This window comes from Euprymna scolopes, unplaced genomic scaffold (assembly GCF_053919585.1).
Source record: "Euprymna scolopes isolate OS-2025 unplaced genomic scaffold, ASM5391958v1 sca149, whole genome shotgun sequence".
Lineage (NCBI taxonomy): Eukaryota > Metazoa > Mollusca > Cephalopoda > Sepiida > Sepiolidae > Euprymna > Euprymna scolopes.
In genome coordinates this window covers 43,034-62,500 of record NW_027633157.1, presented here as the reverse complement: position 1 = coordinate 62,500, position 19,467 = coordinate 43,034, and the positions used below count along the sequence as shown (strand labels likewise).

The window sequence follows — 19,467 nt, the reverse complement described above, 5'->3', positions numbered from 1 at the left end:
AAACAAAATAAAACGGAAAAATTATTATTAAAAGTTATTTGCGAATTTCTTTGAGAACACGCCCGCCAAACGTCGACTATAAATAAACAAAGCCGTGATAGGTAAACTCAAATCTTCCCAGCTCGTCACTCAAGTCTCTGTTGACGTGTACGCGCTCCAACCCGTCCAAATCGTACGGGATTTTATTGCCGATTGCTGTCATCCTCCTTTAAACCGATCGTTTCTACAGTCACAGTCGCACACAACACTAACTCCCGGATAAAAAGAAAGATACATGGAAAACCAGGTGTCATTGCTCGCGGGTTTCCTTGCAATCCTTGCCAATCTCGGTTGGGCCAAATACGATATCATCGACATCACGATTCCTCATCCAGTTTGGGACGGCGTAAGTAAACCCCAAGAAACACTTGGTGCTTTTTTTATAATAACGTGTCATGCCGAAATTAGCATAAATTCTAAAAATTACGAAAAATGGTTCTGTAGAAAAATAATAATAATTAAAACAGAATTTACAACAGATGTAAGAAAATAATAGATTTAGGCACAGTCAGAGAGTGATCCTGACGTAACTCAGCGACTGCTCGGTTGTCACCGGAAACACTGGCGTAAAGAGGCGGAGTAAGCTGAGGAGCGGCGCCGTAACATAAAGCTTAGCCACTGAAAATGAGGCGCGATGTTTTTCAACGCGTGCGCCGCAGTGGGTGCAGTGCGCGTTGCAAATTCAAAGCTAGCAGCAGACGACAATTTAGAAGAGGAAAAAGAGAAAAAAGTAAAGGTGCAAGTCTATAAATGGTCCACAAGTAATCTTTTTTACTATAAAAATCTGAAAAAAATCTTTATAATGTACGTACTTGTCACTGCATGAAAATGTCATATTCCAAAAATGACATAAATCGATCAAGTATTTATTTATTTTTTTTTTTTTTTAATTTAAATAAATCAAATATTATCAGACGTTTTATCGAAGATTTGCTACAGGCAAAAAAGTAAAAAAGTGTTTCCGACATTTAAAAAAAAACCAAAAAACAACTAAAAATAGTCGATAATTGGTCCGCCGTTGTTAACCCTATACTTCCGCCTTGTTTCCGCCAGGGGTCGTTAGTGCCGTTATCTCTCAAACAAGATGGCCTGTAGCAAATCTTCGATAAAACATCTGATAATATTTGATTTTCTTAAATAAAAAAAAAACTACTTGATCGATTTACGTGATTTTTGGAATATGACATTTTCATGCAGTGACAAGTACGTACATTATAAAGATTTTTTTCAGATTTTTATAGTAAAAAAGATTACTTGTGGACCATTTATAGACTTGCACCAAAGTAAAAAAAAACACACATTTTCCTACATTTACGGAAAAAAAACACACATTTTCCTACATTTACGGAAAAGACACGCAAGTAATTAAATTCAGGGCAGGAAAATAAAGTGTCAAAAAATATATGAATTTCACATCTTTATGTGACCAACTCAAAGCCCCAGCTGGAGTACTGGATTTTTGCCAACAAAAAACAATTACTAGCAAGGTTGAAAACGTGTTCGTCATGCGGACACAGTTGTCAGCTTATGAGAAGAGCAAAAGTCAGCGATGGCTATGCATGGAGGTGTCAGGCTAGCAATTGCCGAACGGATACTCTTGCATAATTTGACTCGAATTCTCGGGAATTCCCGTCAAGCATGGATCGGACGAGATCGGCAATTATCGGTGTCAGCCGAGCGTCGTAACAGACGTTGAAAAAAAATTTTTTAAATTAAAAAAAAACCGGAAAAAATACAAATGCAAATAATCAAAAATAACAAAAAACCTTGAAAAATAAAAATATGTTTATTTCATTTTAGTATTTTATTTATTTATTTATTTATTTGCAAAATATTTATCAACAGAAAGTTAGTTTGTTTTTTTTCTCTCCAAGAAAAGATTTTTTAACCGTATAATTGTTAGGTGTAAGTACACGTTTTTTTGTTTGTTTGTTTTTGTTTTCTTTTCTTTTTTGTAACCCTATTTTTCCCCTTTACACACGATTTGTGTTTACAATTGTTGCAATGTTGCATGCACCTCATTTTGGGAGGACATTGTCTGCATCGATGTTTTCGTTTCTTTTTCTAGCATGTATAGATTTATTTTCTTGCCTGTCATTTTTCTGTTTCGCAAATTTTAAAATATAATTGTTCGTCAGCTTTTCTTTTCTTTTTTTGTTGGTTTAGTCGCTTTCTTACAATTCGAATGTCGTCTGCTTCCATTTAGATAGCGCTTTTTCTTTGGCTAATCAAACTCCCAAAACTTCAATTAGAAAAAATAATAATAATAAATAAGTAACTAATCAGAATAATAAAAAAAAAAAAATCATTCCCGTCCCCTTAATATCACCTTAAAAATTACTAAAAACATAACAGAAAAAAAATTAAATAAATAAAATAAAAAGTAGAGTTAGCATTTCAACATTTTAACAACGCTCGCTCAGCTGACACCGATGATTGCCGGTCTCGCTCGATCCATGCTTGACGGGAATTCACGAGAATTCGGGTCAAATTATGCAAGAGTACCAAAAAAAACAAACAAAAAACAAAACAAAAAAAAAAAAACATAAAAAAAAAGGCTCGATACTTGATGAGGAGTGTGGACCAATGCGCAAACGTTTGCTTTCTACGATCATCCGCTCCCTTAGCCGACATGCGCAGTTTCAGTGATCTATTTAACCGTTGAATTATGTCAAGTACAAATTGGAATCAACAGCTAATTTATATCGGACTAAACTAGGTGCTAGTACACTTACTGTTCCGCGCTATTTTTAAAATCGTATTTCCAAGTTTAATTAAAGTTTTATGATATGTTTTTTTTTTATTCAATTGTAAGGCTAAAGTATAGAATAGGTACAAAACACCCTCCCCTCCCCATGTTAAGAATGGCTTTTTAAATAATAACGTTATTATTTCAGCACGGATCAATAAGTGCATGAGTACCCTAAACTAAATTTCTTTAACTTTTTTCGTGCGCTATTTTATTTCATTTCACAACTACATTTCTTTCACTTTCTTTTTTTTTGGGGGGGGCCGCTTATCAAGGCCCAGAGGCCACTTGAGGATAAGGATACTCGAGGATAAGGGTTAATAGGTATACATTAGTCATTGTGATTTTAGCGTAGTAAACATTAGTGGGAATTTTGTAACTTGGATTACTTAGGGGGACGGTTCAATAAGGACTTGTTCACGTTGGACTTCAAGACAATCAGATTGTAGTCAGCTGGAAAGCAGGCAAACGGAATAGAGTTTCACAGGCGAGCAGTTCTAAGAAAGAAGCTCTGTTCATGGAATCTTCGTTTAGGTGTAGGCACGGATAAAGAGTGTGGGAAATTGTTGATAGTGGTTCTGGCTAGACAAGTGTTTTCATGAAAGTCTGGCGAGGGGGGACCAGAGATTGAAGTTCAGATGAGCACCTGCCATGAAAATAACGATAAAGCAGGGACAGGCTCGCTACGTCTTTTCTGTTGGAAAGGGGCTGCAGAGAAGAGAAAAGGGCATCCCCCACTAAGCTACGAAGTCTATTTTGAACTGTCAAGACAGGATAAGCTGTTTCTAGCAGCTCCTGCCCAGACGTGGCAACAATACTCCATCATTGGCCGAACCTGGCTTTTATATAGGTAGAGAATTGCATCAGGAGTGAGATATCTATTGGATGGTAGAAGGATCCCACCATCTTTCCAGCAACTTTGGCAATTGATTTGATATACGTTTCATTTCAGATCGGGAGTAAAGATCAAGCCCAGAAGCTTGTCAAAACATGAAGCCTCCCCAAGATGAGAGCCATTCATTTCGATTGATGGCAGCTGGGCAGCAGAGCGTTGATGATGTAAAGATAGAAGCTTGGTTTTAGATGCATTAAAAGTAACCAGCCACTTCTTTCTCCCATTGTACCACGAGCTCAAGATAGAGCGATAGGAGAGAGAGTCAGAGAGAACTTGGTCGTTTAAGGTCTTCGAAGTGCTTCCGTAAATGGTAGTGTCGTCAGCATAAATGTCTACAAATAATCTAAGGATGTGGTCTGGAAGATCATTGATATAGATCAGGAAGAAAGTTGGACCCAGAATGGACCACTGAGGGACTCCAGCATTAATACTGAGAGCCTCTGATTTTTGCCCATCAACCACTACTCTTAAGAACCTATCAGAGAGAAATGATTTAATAGTTGAGAAGACATTTCCAGCTATACCATGACTGGAGATCTTGTGAAGTAGGCCTTTATGCCATACCATATCAAAGGCCTTTGATATGTCAAGAGCAATTGCCCTAGAGAGGAAGCCTCTATTGAGGGATTCGCCAATCCTATGAGATATAACTGTAAGCATGTCTGCTGTAGATCCAGCAGAACGGAAACCATATTGCATCTCACTAAGAAGGTTATTTTTGCTGAGATGGTTGACTACTTCCTTGTTCAGCACAGATTCCAACAGCTTACTCATGATGCATAGGAGACTTATTGGTCTGTACTGAGAGGGAGATGAGCAATCACCTGAGTTCTTAAATACAGGGCATACTGATGAGATTTTTCAAGGTGTTGGGAAGCATTTCTCCTTAAGACAATGCTTAAATAACTTGTTAAGTATGGGCGTTAGTTCTGGTTGAAGCCTTTTGACCACTATGACTGGAATGCCGTCAGGACCAGTTGCTTTACTGGAATCAAGGTTTTTGATTAGCTTGGCAACGTCGCGTATAGATATTTGTATGCCACTTAGCATGTTTTCTGATATACAAGGGAATACTGGGGGTTGGTGACCTTGGTCGTAAAGGGTAGAATTAGCTGCAAAGTTTTTGGCAAAGAGATTGGCTTTGTCTGATGCTGACGATATTAACTCAGGTCCTTCAATGATAGTTGGGATAGAGCTCACACTTCTGTTGAGGATTCTGTTTGCTATTTGCCAGAACTGATGAGAATCAAGCCGCTGCTCAGCTACCTTGGACTTGACGGACTGAGCATATAACTCTCTTGCCTTCTTTATTACTTTTTTGCAGTGGTTGCTGGCATTCCTGAAGGCGGCTTTAGTACATCTATTACGTTGGAAGCAATGGAGAAAGTGATTTCTGTGCGCAATGACAGCAGCACATTCCGGGGAGAACCACGGCTGGCTGTTAGGTTTTTGCTAGAACTTTTTTGAGGGTATGGAACTGTCTATGCCTACAGTTAACCATTCCATCAGGTCTGATACTATAGCAGTCACATCCTTTTAAACATGGCACGTAGAGGTAGGTCTGATATAAATGTACGGAAGCTATCTCAGTCAGCCATAGGATATCGATACACTGTACGATGGAGAGGTATGTCTGAGGACCTATTACATTTTGTTTTTATCTTGACTGATACAACAGAGTGGTCGGAAGATCCCAGTGGGGACTGAATGGAAGATGAGCACAGCTCAGGGCAAGTTGTGAGAAAGAGGTCTAGGAGACTTGCATACTAACCGTCAGTGTTGGGAACGTGGGTGGGTTCTTGGACAATCTGAGTGAGGTCGTAAACAATGGAGAAATCGTGGCAGAACCTGCCCTCGTCATCGGTCTTGTTAGAGTGGGTTAACCATTCCACATTGTGAACATTGAAATCCCCACAGACGTGGATGTTAGCTGAGGGGTACTCAGATAGGACATGGTCAATTTTCTCAGTTATGCTATTGAAGATAGTAATTCCACTGTTGTGGGGACGACTTTTTTTTTTTCTTTGAGTAAATTTCATTTATACTTTTATTTTGTGCTTGTTTTTATTTTATTTGTTCATTTTAAATTTATTTTTATTTTGAAAACCTTCTACGCATGTCTAAGGGAGCGGATCGTGGAAAGCAAACCTTTGCGCATGGGTCCACACTCCTCATCAAGAGCCAAAGACCCCCCCCCCCAAAAAAAAACACAGTTTTGTTTCTATTTTTCTTGTAACAAAAAAAGAAAAAAAAAATCTTTGAAAGTATTGTTTTGGACTTACCAGTGAACCTTTTATTGAACTAATAAATGTTTAAAATTATTTTTCCATAAAAAAAAATATTTATATAAAAAAGAATGAGTTTAATCAAGAAAAAAATGAAAATATCGAAAAAAGGTTATATTGTACGTATCCGTTTTGAACTGAAGGTCTCTGAAAAATATTTCACTTAATTTGATTGAGTAGTCTTTTTTTGCTTATTTTTACAGCGGAAAAACACGTTTTTATGAGAGCACATTTAAGGCAAACATTTTGGATTTGTTCTTAATTTTTGTTTGGATTTTAGAAACGTCACGGGGAGATAACTCCGGATAAAGCGCCGACACTCCCTCCTCATCTTTAATACTAGCTTTTCTTCCTAAAAATCGAACCTTTTACTCGGTATCATAACAAATTGTTTTTTTCGCTGTAAAATAAAAAATACTTGATGAAATTAAGTGAAATTTTTTTCCGGAGAACTTCATTCCACAACGGATACATACAATTTAAACTTTTTCATTTTTTAATGTCTTCATTAAACTGTACAAGCACCAAACAAAATGTTATACCATTTTCCTTTATCGGTAATAAAACTTTAAAGTTAAGGTAAGTTTTCCTTTTCTTGTAATGCTATGCGACGCTCGGCTTAATTTCCTCGGCGACGCTCGGCTTACTCCGGCTGTTGACGTCAGTGTTCCGGTGACAGCCGAGCAGTCGCTGAGTTACGTCTGGATCACTCTTTGCACTAGTGCCTAAATTTATACCAAATGCACTCATGCGTTATTTAAAATTATAATTTTATCAATTATCAACATTTATTGTCGTCCTGTCAAATTTTGCAAAAATTATAATTTTTAATAACGCATGAGTGCATTTGGTATGAGAGAAAACAAAAACATAACAACAACAAAAAACTATCAGAATTAAAAAACCAAAACAAAAAAGTAACAAAGAATCGAATCGCTCCCTGTTTTTTAATTTTTTTTTGTTTTGTTTTTATTATTGTTTTTATTATTTCAAAAAACATCGTTAAAATAAGAACAAAAAATTTTTTGTAATTTACTAATAAATTAAAAGCAAAATATTTTTTTGGCGCGAGAGATGCCATATGCTAACAATCTCTCGTTAACTCATTTTTAATTTTTTTAATTTTCACTTCAAAATTCTAAAATCAATCATTAAGAGAAAAAGTAATCACTAAATAGATTTATTAATCAATTTTATTGAAAACTCCGCTATCGTTTATCAAGAATCTTTTTAATTTCATTTTTTGTTGGTTGTTTTTCGGAGGGAGATATAGTTTTTACTCCCCCCCCCCCCATCTCTCTCTAAATTATATTTTAAAAAATATTAAAATTTATTATTTTCTTTTTAAAACCAAATCTCCCTCAGTAATTTCTTTAATTTTCTATTTTTTAGCGATTATCAAGACCCCTAAGATGTGATATAACCTCGTCAGACATTATTTCTCGTTCTCACGTAACACTCGACATGTTTTTTTGTTTGTTTTCTGTGTTTTTTTCTTTACCAAATAAACGATTCCAAATAAATTAAACAACATAGTCGACGAGGTAGAAAAATCGATTTTATAAACAACAGTAAATAAGTAAATTCTTTTTATATTAATATAAAAAAATATGCGGTCTCGTTTATGAACATAATAAACGCTTTAAAATAAGTGAAACTACTAACAACTTAGCCAGTTAGGTAGAAAACGGACACTTAGAAAATCGATTTTATTTAAAAAAAAAAAAAAAATTCAACAAGTAAAAATATTTTTAAAAAATATTATGGGGGGCTATAGTCTATTTTAAAAAACAATATCTCCTTCAAGAACGATCATAAAATGTGTTTTCAATCGATATTTATTCAATAAGGGACCAGTTTTCCTACCTAGTGAAAGGGGACAAGTTTTCCGGGGTCGAGTTTTCTGGGTACGAGTTTTCCTGGGACGAGTTTTCCGGGCACCGCGTAAAAGTGTGAAAAACCTCCAGGTCTCGGGCAAAAGCCAAAACTTTTCTTTTTTGGCACAAGTAAAATAAATTTACATCTTTTTTTATGTTATTATTATGAATATAGATTTTAATGTCACTAGATACTTAAAAAACGATGAATGTTCATCATTTTATCTTAAGTGCCAACAATGTAAATTAAGTTTAATGTGCTTTTTAAGGAATCGGTTTTGGAATCGGAAGTTAGAGTATTTTTTTTCTGATTCCGATTAATCATCCCAACACTAATAGATATACTAACTTGAATTTTTCTTTTGATTAGGAAGGATTTGATCTGATATTTTTCCAGAAATATCATAAGATTTTAAATTTCATGGGAAGCCTTTCATTCTACACCTTGTGAAAGGCTTTAGATATATCAAGGGCTACAGCTCTAGTTTTCCCTACCATATACAGTGCAGAGTATACACTTCAGAGATAATGAAGCTTAACTTTAGAAAATGATGAACTAGTGCTTGATTAATGAATCAAAGATTTTAGTGAAAAGAAGCGGAAGACTGACGAGGCAGGTTAGTTCTTTCACAATAATTCTCGAATAATGGTAAAGTAGAAACAATTTTCCTGCTTTAGGAAACCAAGGCGCGGTTGATCATTGATTGAAGAGTTTGGAGAGGACAGGATTAGCTTTTTAGTAATGAGAATGAAATGAGGCCATTGGAGATATCCAAGTTTTTTATGATATCATCAATATGAGAAGGGGTGATTTTCAGATCTAAGAGTGTATCTTCTGTCTGCAAGGGAAATTTGAGAGGAAGTAGTTTCACTTCTTTTTTTCTTTTTAAATAACTATTTCAAGAGAAGGATTATCTTTGTTTTTGATTTTTATCTATGGATTATTCCAACTTCCTCACTACAAAATGGTACTGTTTGCTGAAGCAAACAAGTTGAAAATTCGACCCAATACAGCAAGCAATAGCAAGCACTGCAATTACAAATTTTGAAGTAGAAAAAAAAAATAGCACACAACAAAATAATTTTTCAATAAATGAATGCTTTCTCAAATGAATGAAGAGAGAAATTACAGGATCAAATCTCTGTATCAATACCAAATTTCTATGGATCTTTCAATCAAACAACCAGTCTGAACAACTTGCAGTTTATGCTACAATCGAATTCTTTCACCGCTCCCAAAAATATCTAGATGTGTAGAAGAATTAAATACATCTTAAATGGACTACTGCTACCACATGTGAGGAGGTGTTGGTCAGAGCACTCTTTCTTACGTTGACAGTGTACAAAACTGACTTCAAAATATAGTGAGATATATCCCTTTCCCTATTATAAGCCTCTTTCTCACAGAAAAGATGCTGCTAGTGGAGCACTACTATTATTATTTTCATGGTAGGTGCTTGACTGATCTCCAATTTCTGTCATTTCCAGTAAAACATTCACACCACTGCAAAAATTTCTTTCCAAAAAATTTACCTCTGTGGAACACAATATCATTGGACTGCTTCTACAATATGGTCATCTTCAAGTCCAATGCCAACCTCCAAAAGTCCATCCTGTTAAATAATCAAGTTCTGTCCATGTCACCCATTATCAACTCATAATAACTGACATCTTATTACCCCTTATCTTCGAGCAGCTTTTAGCCTTGATAAGCAGTGACTCACACAAAAAAAGAAGTGCATTTAAATCATTTTCATCCACAGATTATTGCATAAACTTTTCTGAATATTCGTCCATGAAAATCGCTCATTTGATCAATGCTTTGTAATGCATTTTTTTTTTACAAAGGAGTCTCCCCTTATCAAAGCCTGAAGGCCACTCGAGGATAAGGGTCAATGAATATCACATCATGTAACATATGGTTCATGAGATCATACTGTGATAATGGGTAATGTTGGAAATTGAGTAGAATTCGATTATTTAAGAGGATGACTCAACAAGAACTTGTTTCCATTGGACTTGAAAACGGCTATGTTATAGTTAGCTGAAAAGCAAATCCACAGTATAAGAGTTCTATGGGTGAACAGCTCTAGGAAAGGAAATTTGTAGAATTAGATTTAGGTACTTCATTATATCTTTGTTAATGCAGGCGATTTTTGTGAATTTAAACTTTCTTAATTGTAACAATTTCTTCATTTTATAATATCTCCTTTTATTGATGATATATCAATTTTGTGCACAAACTTTTCTGTGGCAACAAAATCATAAAGACAGAAAAACTTTTGATCCAATTTGCATTGATATAACTGCATTTCACTCCCACCCCAAAAAGTTTTTTTTCTGACGTAATTGATTTTTTTTTTAAATGATATTTTTTTAAAAATGTTATGCACATTAAAATGTTTTGTAATAATTTTAATTTGAAATGTTATGGAATTTTTTTTAACTTGACATATTACAGAAATTGTAATATATATTAATTTGAAATGTTACGGATATTGTAATCTAATATATAGAAGGCTGTCTGTCTCCATATTTTCAAACTACATCTTTTCCGAAACTAAAAGTCGCTAGGAACCTCAAATGATTGGATTTTTTATAGACCATTTTTTTATGGGTATTTATCCAATTAAAATAGATTTTAAGGGGTATGGCCGCAAAATCAAGTTGTTGTTGTTTTTTAAAACGAAATTACATTTATTAAAATCCATTATTTCTGAGTAACTTTTTTTTTCCAGAAAGATAAAACCCTTTTATCATATAGAAAACAGAATAATGTAAAACTTTTTCTACTATTTTTAATTAAATTTTAAATGTTAAATTTTCCCAAAAAGTTAACAATTGACATTTTTTGTCTTGCACAAAAAACGTACATAAATATTTAAAAAAAAAAGGTTTTTGAAATAATTAATTTATTTATTTATTGTCTAAGATTTAGGATGATTTTCTAAGAGAATATGCAAAAATATTATAATATAAGTACCTGGATTTCAAATAATTCCACTTATTCATATAGGTAACCAGTTATTGCGCGTCGATCTAGAGTCTAGATCGACACTGTTTACGTTTGATAAGAAAAAAACTATGGAAGACCAAACAGGCCAAAAAAACCTATTTTTCAATGACGAAAATTTCAATGTATTATTAAGCTGAGGCTGGCCAGTACCAGATGGGTGACCATTTGTATGAGTTTGGTTTTTAATGTGTATGTGTGTGGGGGCCAGGCTCCCCAAAATGGGGGGGGGGCAATTTAAAGCAGAATAAAAAAAAATTATTTCAGCGCGTTTGGTCCACCGTAGTCGAAAGGCGGCAAACGTTTTCAAACGGGATCGAAAAAAATGATGCTATTTTTAACACAAAGGGCACAATATTTATCGAATTTTTTTTTTTGGTATCGATTCTTCAAAGCATGCCCTGTTTAATAATGGTCATGCATTATTCGGCTCGTTAAAAAAAATTTGTTAATTTATTTATCAAAAATTTTAAAATGGCTTTTTTCGTATAAATATTAATTTTTTTGTTTTTGTTTTGCTTAACTTAAATTAATTGTTTTACTTAACATATTCACCGAATTTCACACTTCAAAACTCAAAAGCGGGATAATTAAACACAATCGAAGTTCTGATATTCAGACGTAAAAATAAGGTATGCAAACAATTTTTTTTTTTTTAATCTATAATTCTGTCCCTTACAACAACACAATATCTTGTGTTCAGTTTCAGATGATTATTTTAAGCATATTTGTTCCCACTTCAAAACAGGGGGGGGGTTGTAAGCAAAAAAAAAAAAAATATATATAAATATCGTTTATGAAAAATAAGTACACTGTTATAAAGTTCATTCTTCTCTTAATAATCGCTGAAAATTTCGTATTGATCGGATAATTACCTGATTTTTGGTAGATTTTTAAAAAGACGGTCCGTCAAAAAGTACTGACCTGCCCCCCCCCCCGTTTTGGCGGTGCCTACATTTTGTACATTCATCCTAGTTTATTTATAATGAATTTATGTGCGTGTCACGCCACCAGCTTTGAATGCTACAGTTTGATTTTCGGTTTCAATTTCAGCTGATGGCACCCAAATACTTTTTTTTCTACTTTTGAAATATATACAAAATCTGGAAAAATTAAATTATCATATTTAAGCATATTTTACGACGGGGCAACCCCCCTCACACCCGCCCGCTAGTTTATATATTTTTTTTAAATGTTACAGATAAAGTGTTAAGATGATCCACTTATTTACTCACAGGACGCCATGGAAATTCCAGTGTTTTCTCCATCAACATGTATGACTCTTAATAACATCCCTTATGACATAATGTGAATGTCTCAATAAAATGACTTTCTCTTCCATAAAAATGATTGTCATGGTCAGTTAAATACTCTTAAATGAATAAAACAATTATCTCATCTTTGTTTACTTGAAATTGAAGCAATTTAATTTATATCAACGGTTGACAAAAGAAAACAAATCAATTAACACTTAATATTTTTTTAGCCTTTTACACACAGGGACGTAGAAGAGAAACACGTATCATTTATATACAAGCAATCAAAGGGCGACAACACATCAGCAGAAAACACGAGGGGAGGTAACTCGTCAAGCATTAAAACATCTTGCATTGACAACGAAATGTGTTTTATTTATTTTTTGTAATTGTGGTTTTTATTTATTTTTTGAAATGTTTTTTTTTTTTTTTTAATTTCTTGAAATGGGGTTATTTAAACCTGTTTTAGTTGATGAGAGTGGGTGAGTGACATTTTGATTTTGGGCCCATTTTTTAAAAATGTCAGATTTTTTTTTTTTTTTTTTTTACTTAGCAACAATCGTTTTCTTTGACAATCAGATGATCTCATTTTTAATTTGTGTGAATAACACAATGAATATGAAAGGTTTTATTTGTGTGAATAATACGCATGACCCTGAAATGCCTTAGCATATTATTATTAGGTTATTATTTGGGCAAATGTGTATTTCAGCGGCGTAAATTATTTGACAGACAAAAAACTTATAAAAATTATTTATTTTTATATAAAACACATTATTAGATCCTAGGGCTGAAATAAACCCGATTTAATTTTTAGTATTTTTTCAACATATCAGACTAAATGTACAACAACGGAGGCTGCCATCTTGTTTTGAAATTTAGGCCTTTTTAAAGATTGCCAGATTGGCCTTTTTTTAGGCCAAATTTGACCATTTGGACGCTCTTGCATGGCCTATACAAGAGCGTAAAAAAGGCCAAATTTGGCCTCGAGAAAGGCCAATCTGGCAATTTTTAGAAAGGCTGAAATTTCAAAAAAAGATGGCGGCCTCCATTGTTGTACATTTTGTCTAATAAAAAATATTAAAAAAAATACTAAAAAATGTAATTTTTCAGGTTTTATTTTAGCCTTAGGATCTAATAATGTGTTTTATATAAAAAATAAATAATTTTTATAATTTTTTGTCTGTCAAATAATTTACGCCGCTGAAATACACATTTGCCATTGTTATATTATTGTTTTGATCGAATTATTGTTCTCATCTTGAGTGTTATTTGTGCAATGTTTCAATCAACCTTTGTCAGGCATGTTTGTCGCGATCTTGGAAAAAAAAAGGAGAAAAGTTACTGGTTCTGTAGATGGTTTCGTATTCTTTGCGTTTTTTTTTTTTTCACTGGTTTCGTGTGAAAAAAAAATGGTTGACAAATGGATGTAACTCTAATAAAGTCTGAGGATTATTTTATTGTTGAAATTTTAAGAAAGGGATTGTACAATTTTGTTTACTTTATAATTACAGGTTTCATATACTGTTGATTTCTATGGTCAGTCTTCTTAGTATATATTTTTTAAGCATATGTACTGCTTCTTTAATTTGTCTAGCTATCCATCTTGTATTCCTGTCAATTATTTTGAACTCGTTCTGTAAAGGGAAGCGTGCTCCTTTTCTTTCCATATTTGATCAGCTAGTCCTGACTTTTCGATTTCCCCCGTGTCATTACCTTACAGTGTTCTTCTAGCTTTACCTTTAGTGTCTGGTTCTCACCGTTGCATATTTTTTCTAGCATTACAAGTTGATTTTTTCTTTTTAGATAATTGTTATTTTATCAACTTACATGAAAAGAGCTATGTAAAAGATGCTTAAAACAATTTGAATTATGCAAATAACATCAGTAGTTCAAGAGTTATGAGAATTTTTAAGTGCCAAAATTTAGGCTTTTTCAAATATCGCATTTAAATTTTCTTTAGAAAAAGTGGGCTAAATTATGGACCTCAACATTTCAAGAAATTTGGTAATTTCGCCACCATTGATTTATTTTTCAAGCTATTCTCATGAAACTCAGCACTCTTATTGTGTGCTCTTTCTGATTATGCAGTCAAATCTGATGTATCTCTTTACCATAAGCTACGGATTATAAATTCAGATGTACAAATTTAATTTTTTTTTAAACTGGCACATGGTATCATACAGTGGGTGTCTATTTGTGAACAAAACTAAGTATTATAGTAGTATTTAAATATAGCTTTAATGAGAATAGGTATTTTCCTGCCTCCTCACGAAAGGAGAGCTTAATCTTGGGTGTAGCCATTGAATGCTTCAAGTGCATTCATGGCCGGTATTTACTATTCCCCTAAAAAAAAAAAAAAATGAGAAGATATGAATTAATCTCAGAAATAAATCGAAGAAAATTTTTTATATAGATTTTGGATTTCTGTAAAAGATGGAAATTCCCATAGTCAACCAGAACTTATGTATTTTGGGACCAGTCCAATTTTCAATTTTGTAAATCCTCTCTATCTGGCCCCAAATATATCCCAATTTTCTGAGATGCAAGCATAAATCGTACTCTACATAAATTCTGGATGTAACTTTCACAGTACCAGGAATGATATTTTTTTTAATTGTTAGGCGAAAAAGTACATAATAGTTAACAAAACACCCTTCGTTCCCCATGTTAAGAATGGGTTTCCAAATAATAACGATATTATTTTAGCATGGTAGCATAAGTGCACAAGTACCTTTTATTTGTTATTAGTGGGGGTACCCGGCATTGCTCGAGTGTTTGGAGGTGTGTGTGTTGGGGGGGGAGGGTAAATCAACACAAAAGAATAAGTAATAACCCTGTTTAAATATTATAAAAAAAAAATGTTAAAACTTCTTTAAAAAATAGAAAAAAAAAACAATGTTAAAACTTCTTTAAAAAATAGAAAAAAAAAACAATGTTAAAACTTCTTTAAAAAATAGGAAAAAAACAAAAAAACCGAACGTGATGCAAACAAATGATGTTAAAATTTCTTACAATCAGAAAAACAAAAAAAGAAAACGCGAATGTGATGGAAAAAAAAACAAAAAAAAACGAACATCATGCAAAACGAACAATGTTAAAACTCCTTGAAAAATCTGAAAAATAAAAACAAACAAAAAACAGCGAATGTGAAAAATGGCATAAATAACCCTGTTTCAAAAATTTGAAAATAATTTTTTTACATTTACACTCAGAATAAAAAATGACTAGTCTAGTAAGACGAAATCAGAAAAACAGTTTTCTATTTTTAAGAGAATACTTTAGTCAGCTCAGTGCATTATGTTAGCATTAATGCTTAGCGAGCCTGATTACATTTTAAGGAAATTTCCGCACAATTAATAATTATCAAATATTTACGTATTATTATGGAAAATTATTCTGAAACTGTGATCAATATGAAAATGGATGATATATGCCAATTTATCATCAATTTTGAAATATTCTTCGTCAACTTTGCTCGGTCGTAATTTTGCTTCCTGTGGTCGTAAAAATAAAATCAAACACCAGTAGAGATTGACTTCTTTGTTTATATAGCCTGTAAAATTTCAGCCATATCCAATCAAATTTGACCCCACGCATATGTATCCAAACGTAACGTATAAAATGTAAACATTGAAAAAACAGTTTCTCTTTTTGTTGCTGTCATTTTTTACCATTTTTTCATTTTTAACTTGGAGCATAAAAATATTGAACGCATAAAAGAAAAATAAATTAAGATCATTGGAATGCTTATTTTATTCTCTTTCCATCAATGTAATTCTTTTAAAAATTGACCAACAAATAAAAAAGATATGACTTGTTGAAGCACATTAGGTATGTAATATTGTTGATGTCCACGAAAATACAGCATATGCTAGTTTTCCACATTTGCATGAAATCTTATATATGCAGTTTTTTTTTTTTTGTTATGAGACTTCTGATCGAGAGCTTGACTAGTATTAGATGATTTTTGAGAGTCTAGTTACTCTTGAAAACTGTTCTGATGTCATATAGACTGCATATTTAAAAAAAATTTCAGACAGACCCTTTATGTATGGTGTGCAAACTGTAGTGAGTTTTTGGGTATTGTCCTTTGGTGTTTGCTCCATCTTTTTCAGAGCCAATGTAACGCTCTCTGGGTAGTCATTTCAATGGGGGATTATTCTTAGGTTGTCTATCTCCTCCTGGTATTTGTTGTTGCTACATATTGTTCTGATATGGTGTTGTAAGCACTGGATGATTCCTTTTTTTTTTACATTATATGGATGGTGGGAGTTGAAATTCAGGTATTGTCCCATAAAGGTTGGTTTTCGATAAATGGAAGGTACAAAATTCTGATCCATGTGGGTTATTAATCCATCCAGGGATGCTAGTTTGTTGTTGTATTCCTTTTTCTATAGTGAACTAGATAGATGAATGAATGGAGTTCACATGAACTAGTAAGTTCTGAACATCCTCCTAGTGGGGCCAGAATATGAATGTATCATCCACATATAGCCACATAGTTGGTTTCAATGGTGTTGAGCTTATTGCCAACTCCTCAAAATGTTCCATATATTTATTGGCTAGTACTAGGGGCAATGATGAACCCATTACTAAACTTTCTTCTTGTTGATATATGTTAGTTCCGAACATGAAATTTGTAATCTCTACACAGAAGGACAACATCTCCATTAGGTTGTCAATTGGGATGCAAGTTCATTCTCTCAGTGATGTATCCGAGAACAGCTTCTTCTGTTAGGGTTTCATCAGTAGGTACTTTGGTGAACAAACTCACCATCTGGTTTGAATTATTTCAAAAGTGAGCTGAGTTTTGGACATAGGATTGGGTCCTGTCTACAATTGGGCTGAGATTATGTCAACTAAGAAACGGTTATTAGATTATTATTACAAAAACTATCTGAATTGATATCAGATGTTTGTGTATGCAAGATGTGATGTCTTGATTCGGCTGTGTTTCAATTTCGAGAAGTTTTTATCTTATTACTGTGTAATGGCTTTGTCTACTTGTCAAAAGAGATGAGTTTCAATAGCAGGTTGTAGGGGGATTATTTAACCGCATTGAAGAGCTGTGGTACTGTGAAACAATCATAAACAGTGTTCAGTGGCAATACATTTGCACACATATTTTGACTTTTTTTTTTCTCTTTTACTCTGGTCACTGATTGAAAAGTTTTCATCATAATTTGCTGATCCCCACTTTTTGTCCCCAAATCACTTTCTTTAATGCGACCATATGAGGTCTTCGTTTTCCACTAACTTTCTTTCCCTCTCTTTTTTATTTTATTGAAGGTTAAATCTGTGATATGCACTGCCTACCCAGTGAAAGCAAACAGTTATATCAGTAAGTACTGCTAATTTATATTACAACTAAATATTTTTGTCTATCAGTCACATACAGGTTTTAACATTTATTTGATATAATTGCACCAAATTTGCTATGAATCATGTTACGAAAGCTGTGTCATAGAAGGGAGGGGTAAAATTGTTGCTGCTGATATCACTGCTACTAATGCAGAAAAAAAAAACATGAAAAAGTATATGCTCCAAAACTATTTGACAAAATTCCACCAAATTTGCTATGAACCACCTTTGAGATAAAGGCTATCATGGGTGGGGATAAAATGTTGCTACTACTGCTGTTAATACTAAAAACGATGCATACTTCTATGTTGCAACACTAGTTGACAGAATTATACCAAATTTGGCATGAACCACTTTTTATAGTTGACGTAAAGCCAACAATTACACAGTAAATTCACTCGTAAATATATGAAAATCTGAAATAAAAGAAAACCACTTAACTACTTGTTCGTTTTTCAACAATATAAATACTAATCGTTTCGGACAATTCAACTTTGTATGTCAATCAGAATCTTATTTCTCTGTTATATGCACATTTCTGGTCATCATTAGATCTACCACATGGTTGCATTTAAGCTGTAGATTCAATCTTAGTATATTTTAATGTCTTTATTAGTCATAATTCTTACATGCTGATGTAGCAGTTAACAAACTATTTACTGTATGCGGATCAATGCCCGGTGCCAAAGTGATTTGGCCGCACTGACCAATTGGTTGGCAGGGCGCATTGATTTGAGCTGTCTCCTTAAGAACTATTTTTAGCCCTTTGGGATCTCAGCTGCGATCGACAGAGAGACGCCAGCATGCGACCTGTACGGACCTCTCTCACTCACTCCTCCCACTGCTACTTGTTGACGACTGCGGTTTGATGGCAGACGACACCGCCAAACAGACTATTATACTTTCTTTCTATCTCTTCAGTCTGAGATTCAGTCTCGCCTTTTCTAAATAAACCTTTTGTTGTTGTTTTGTTAAAAGAAATGTCGTTTGGCCTTGTGTTTATTTAAGCAATTACTCTCCTATTATTCTCCTATACTTCTATTTCTATATCTACACATAATTATAATGTTTTCTGCGATGAAGACAAGGTTTATTTATTCATGGTGAAGCATTCACCTGACTGTTATAAGGTGTCAAAACATTTTCATACCCTATATGTGGAAACGTTTATTTCCATCTCGATACCCATGCATATCCTTCATTAAGCTTATTTATCACTGAACATAATTCATACTGTGACATCATTCCACTAGGGCAACATAAGTCTGCTCTTTAAAACAAGGAGATCAGTTGAAATAAAAAGATTTTAAAATGAAACAAAAGTTGGAGGTCACATAGAGGCAAGAAACGCATATTTAGACAGAGACATGAAAAGTGCTCAGAATTTATTAATAGAGATTCCAGATTTACTCATTTATTCAGTCAACACAAATCACAATGGATGACCGAGGAGCATCTTTCTGAACCAACTCCATTTAATTCTACCTAAGATCTCATAGTGAACCACACAATCATTTTTCCGGTGACTTATGCTGGGGTGGAATTGACATTGGTTGGCAGCCACTCAGTCATGTTCAGCATCAACCAAACTTGATGTTTATTTCTACAAAGATTTTTTTACACTATGTTTGTACACTATGAATTTGACTTGTTTAAATAACAATCCATAACTAATGGATTTTGTTTGAATAAAAACACTGCATTACTTCTCTAAAAATATTTTCTTAAAACAAAAAGTTTTGCATATCCAATGCAGCAACAGTATATTACATACTCATTGAAAGTTTGATTAAAAGAAATATGTATTTTACTTACATCAACATATAATCTTACTTTGGGCATTGTACATGATCTTTGCTCTTAAACACAATTCCACGTATATACTCTTGCACTGATTAAACAAAAGCAAGCATATATGCACACACTGCCTTCATAAGTGAATTCACACTGTAGCATGTATATCCACACTGAAACAAGCTCATTGCCGTT

At 33.5% G+C, this 19,467-nt stretch overlaps 1 long non-coding RNA gene across 1 annotated transcript; it reads left to right on the top strand.

The window, feature by feature from the left end:
* Nucleotides 1-109: 109 nt before the first annotated feature.
* On the top strand, nucleotides 110-19,195 carry LOC145273744 (uncharacterized). Its single transcript, XR_013866513.1, has 2 exons — nucleotides 110-385; nucleotides 17,407-19,195. It is a non-coding gene; the product is annotated as an uncharacterized LOC145273744 (long non-coding RNA).
* Nucleotides 19,196-19,467: the final 272 nt, after the last annotated feature.